At 49.0% G+C, this 5,108-nt stretch overlaps 1 long non-coding RNA gene across 1 annotated transcript; it reads left to right on the top strand.

Moving 5' to 3' along the window:
* The first annotated feature begins 1,330 nt into the window (after window positions 1–1,330).
* Window positions 1,331–4,826, top strand: LOC116087675. The gene is made up of 2 exons (XR_004117556.1): window positions 1,331–1,785; window positions 4,554–4,826. It is a non-coding gene; the product is annotated as an uncharacterized LOC116087675 (long non-coding RNA).
* The last annotated feature ends 282 nt before the right edge of the window (window positions 4,827–5,108 follow it).

A 5,108-nucleotide genomic window follows, 5' to 3' on the forward strand; every position in this document is an offset into this window, starting at 1 on the left:
AGAAATCCGCCTGCCTCTGCCTCCCAAGTGCTGGGATTAAAGGCGTGTGCCACCACCGCCCGGCGAGACAGGGTTTCTATGTATAGCCCTGGCTATCACTTTGTAGACCTGGCTGGTCTTGAACTCAGAAATCTGCCTGCCTCTGCCTCCCAGGTGCTGGAATTAAAGGTGCATCACCACCGCCCTGCGTAGCATACACTCTTAACCACTAAACCTTCTCTCTAGCTCCCTTGTTCTCTGAGATAGGGTCTCATACAGCCTCCGATGGCTTCAATTTGATAGGTAACCCGGGTTGACCTTGAACTCACAATCCTCATACCTTTCCCACCCAAGTGCTGGGATCATAGGTGTGCACCATCAGACCTGGTTAAATCATGGATTTTCATGAAGGGAGTCAGCTCTTGACGGTTGGGCCCATCTAGAGGGTTAAAGCTTTATCTCATGAAATGCTTTGTCAGTGTAGAGGAGACAAGAGCCACAACTGAGGCCTGCCTGGGCAAGGAGAGTGGGTGGCAGAGCTGCTTTGCCAGCTCACACCTGGCTATCTGATTCCCACTGCTCTTCTCCAGCCAGGCAGGTGCGACCCAACCTGCCCATGAGTCACAGAGTCACTTGCTTGTGCAGTAGTCAGCCTCAGGAACTACAGGGCCACCTAAGCAAGAAAGGCCTGTTCTGGATCCTGCTGAGAAGACCCTGGCCTGTCCAATTCTGAGATGGACAATAAGCTACAGTCTACCGGAGCTGGGGACTGAGCAGGCCCTGGACAAAGATGATCCATCCTGGGGAGCAGGGATAGGTTCAGATCCCTACCCTTAAACAATTAGTGACCAGGCTGGAGAAGAGTGACCCCCTACTCCCCCATTTCAAGGCAGCCGCATGGTTTGGGGGCTGCGGCATACATCCCATATGTTAGGGTGTTAGACAAATCATTTAGCTTTTCAGGCTCTAAAGGACGACTCAAAATTCCCAGGATCCCCCCCACCCCCAAATCCAGTGTTTATAATAGACTGTAGGAGACAGCCCTCACTGCCACCCATTGCCACAGGAGCAGTTCCTGTCTGAGAGACCTCCATCCTGGGCTTCAGGAAGGAATTTCAGGACAAACCAATAGGAAACAGGGTTTATTTTTAAAGGACTTATAGCCTATTTAAGCACGGAGGGGTACTCAGGGTAAGAATAAGACATGTCCAGGCGTCTGTAGGTTTCTCAAAGGAGAGTCACCCTCACGTGTCTTTACAATAGCTCTAGGTGAGATTTTTGTCAGCTTCTGAAATTCCATCTCAAGCGGTTGCTAAGGAACCCGTTCTTATTCAGTGAATGAGATCGTGGGGGTGGCTCCTGGGGAGCTCTGGGTAGAGTTTAGAGCCAGTAAGTTAAGTCTCTGGCTGGCAAGGGTTGCAGGGGAAGCTAAAATGTTACACTGTAGACAAATGTTTACGCTTGCTCGTTGGAAAAGTAGAAAATACCTGGCAGAGAACTAAGACCACCACAAGGCCTCACGTACCCAAGTTGTCTGGAAGTATCTCTATGCAGAAGGAATATTGTCCCGGTAAAGGGACAGCCTTAAAAGTAACTGTGGCTCATCATCCTGGAAGGATCGACTCTCCGCTGCTAAGAGGCTTCGGTCAAGACTCTGAGATCCCGCTGAGATGGCTCAGAGGTAAAGAGCACTGGCTGCTCTTTCAGAGGAGTTGGATCCGATTCCCAGCACCCGCATGGTAGCTCCCGACCAACTATAACTCCAGTTCCAGACAGGGGTATCTTGTAGCCATCCAGCGGCCACATGTACGAATGGGTTTTCTGCAATGGGGGATCAAGGTCCAGAAACATAATTTTGGGGTACTGGAACCACAGGAAGGGTCTGTAAAAATTAGACAAACACGATGTGTTTTAGTCTGCCATCTTTCATTCAATTCACTTTGTTACAAACCAACAGGTAGAATAGGTAAGGCAAAAATCCCTCTCCCAAATTCGTCAGCAACTTGGCCCAATCAGCAACTTCTTCTTCAGTCTCTGGAGGCGGGACTTCCCGAGTAACTGGAACTTGGAGAGAGGTGTGGCAATTAGCAGGAGGTGGGCAGAGAGGTGTGGTTATCTGTGGCAAGGCGGGGTCTGAAGAATCAGCCCTCAGGGGAAGGAGGGTCACAGTATCTGACACACACTTTTCTGGGCTCAGGCATCAGACATACATGGTGCACAGACACACATGCATTACAGGGTAAAACACCCACACCCATAAAATAATAATAATAATAATAATAATAATAATAATAATAATAATAATAATAATAACAACGCTACTCTGGGACATGAATTTGTACTTGAGTAATGCACTGTTGTAAATAGCTAAGGCTTATCTCTGTGGGCTTGATAACAGAAATTAATACAGCATTCCCTAACTAATGAGGAGGGAAAAACTCTGTGGTAAGGGCCTCTTTTCTCGTCCACAAGGGACTCTCTATTTACCCTGCCTTTTTCTCCTGCCTCCAGATGATGTAAGAACTCTGCAATGTCTGGTGGAACAGGGAAAGAGAGATCCAGCCAGATAGAGCAGTCAAAAGTCTGCGGTTTGGAAGGGATCGGGGGAGTCCCAGAATGGCGCGGGCTGCTGGAGAGCATGAGGTTAGTTGGAAGAAAGGCAGATTTGTGGGAATTAGGAACGGTAGATACAGAGGACTCAGTAAGGGTTCCGTGGCATCGTTTCAGTTTTGAGGCAGGGTCTTGCTCTATCACCCAATATGGCCTTCACCTCTTAGTCCTTCTTCGGCCGTCCAAATACTAAGATTACAATTTTGGGCTGGGCAGTGGTGGCGCACACCTTTGATCCCAGCACTTGGGAGGCAGAGGCAAGAGGATTTCTGAGTTCGAGGCCAGCCTGATCTACAGAATGAGTTCCAGGACAGCCAGGGCTACACAGAGAAACCCTGTCTCGAAAAAACAAAACAAAACAAAACAACAACAAAAAAAATTACAGTCTTGGATCATGAAGCCTGCCAAATCTGTAGTGTGGTTTTGTGTGTTTGGGCTGGTTTTAATTTTTTGAGGCAAGGTTCCCCATAGCCCATGTTCACCTCAAATTTACTATGTATTCAAAGATGACCTTGAATTCTTGATCCTCCTGCCTCTGCTTTCTGGGTCACTGCTGGGATCACATACCCCACCATGCCTAGTTTATGGGGTGCTGGAAGTCAAACTCAGCCTTGTGCATGGTAGGCAAGCATTGTACCAACTGAGACGCTATATTTCTACCCCTGTTTTTGTTGTCTAATGGTTGTTTCGTGTGTCTGTGGGAGTGTTGGTGGTATACAGATGTGGCTACTCTTTCCTGGCTGTGGTCTGCTGTGGCACTCCACCATCCACCTGTCTCTGCTCCTGGGGGTTGGGATTATGGACTCACACAATCACACCTGGCTTTTCTGTGGGTGCTGGAAGTCTGAACTGAGGTGCTCATACCTGCATAGCACGCACTTCAGCCACTGAGCCCTTCCTCTTCCTGTCCCATGCCTCCCCACCCCCCACCCCGTCCCATGTTATGTCATCCAGTCCCATATTCCTCACCTCCCATCCCACCCCCGACCCCACCCCACCCCCTGCTTGTGTGCTTTTTGTTGGGCCAGGGATTGAACTCCTGGCCTTCTGAATGTGACAAAAGCACTGCCATGGAGTTACCCCTCCCTTCCTCCTCCCTTTTTTCCAGGCAGGGTTTGTTATGTAGCTCAGGCTGGTCTGGAACTCACTATGTGCTAGACTTGCAGGTATGGGACAGTCAACCTCTGAACTCTTCCTTCTTGATCGTTTTGTTGTTGTTGTTGTTTGTTTAGTTTTTGTTTTTTTGTGTTTGTTTTGGTTTTTGTTTTTGTTTTGTTTGTTTGTTTTGTTTTTGAGACAGGGTTTCTCTGTGTAGCCCTGGCTGTCCTGGAAACTCACTCTGTAGACCAGGCTGGCCTCAAACTCAGAAACCCACCTGCCTCTGCCTCCCAAGTCCTGGGATTAAAGGCGTGCACCACTGCCCTGCTATTTGGGGGGGGGGGGTGTTGTTTTGTTTTGTTTTGTTTTGAGGTAGGTCTTCTGTACTCCGCTCTGGCTTCAGATGCTCTTTGTAGCTGAGGGTGTCCTTGAACTCCTGACCCTCTTTGCCTCCACTTTCCCCGTGCTAGGCTCCAGGCATGCCCTGCCAGGCTGAGTTCATGCTACATTCATGGACTGAACTCTGGGCTCTGTGCATGCTATAGACAAGCGTTCTAATAACTTGCACTCATAATTTCAGTAACTTGCAGATACTTTTAGAAATGGCCTTGGGGAGCAACAAACCCAGAAGACCTACAAGAAAGCACACATCAGACGGGATAGTTTCATAAGCTCCATAATCAAAGCCCTGCCCCTTCCTTGGGTCACCGTATTCATTACCAGGTTCCTCATTCAGGGATACTCGCTTGAGCTCCCCAAAGTGCTGAACGAGGACATACAGAAGGCAATTTGAGTTCCAGCCTGGGCTCCCTGATGGGAGGTCTGAGTCAGCAGACACCCACACAGGGCCATCTCTTCTTCCATAGGAAGCTGCTGTCCAGCTGTGGAAATGTCACCACACCAAGGGACCCTGACACATTACCAGATTCCCATCTCACCGCATGATTCAGCCTCACCAAGACACTAGACACACACAGTGCTTCTACCAAGGGTGTTCTGGAAGCAATTTGGTCACCCGCCAAAGTGATGACCAAGATCTCCCTGTTTAGACATCAAAGCAATGACAACAGCAGTGTTTAACACAGGTTGGGCACCTAGCAATTTCTTGGTCATACATTAAATGAAATATGTTGCAAAGCCATTGCTGTCTCTGGTACAGGGCCCAAGACCACAGAGCCATCCATCTTCCCTCCCAACCTTCCCTAGCTCTGCTTCAGATATACCACTCTCTACAAGGCTCCCTCTACAGCCAGGGCAGAGTCAAGATGCAGTTTCCTGGTCTACAGTGTTGGTAGTGACGGCAGCACCTGGCTGTGTGCTGGGTCTGTTGTAACAGACCTAAGCAGGGCTCTTAAATAACACACTCATACTGGACTCTTGTCCAGAGGCCTGAAGCCTCTGAACATGAGGTTAGTGCACTG

The sequence above is a fragment of the Mastomys coucha genome, unplaced genomic scaffold (assembly GCF_008632895.1).
Source record: "Mastomys coucha isolate ucsf_1 unplaced genomic scaffold, UCSF_Mcou_1 pScaffold13, whole genome shotgun sequence".
In the NCBI taxonomy this organism is placed as follows: domain Eukaryota; kingdom Metazoa; phylum Chordata; class Mammalia; order Rodentia; family Muridae; genus Mastomys; species Mastomys coucha.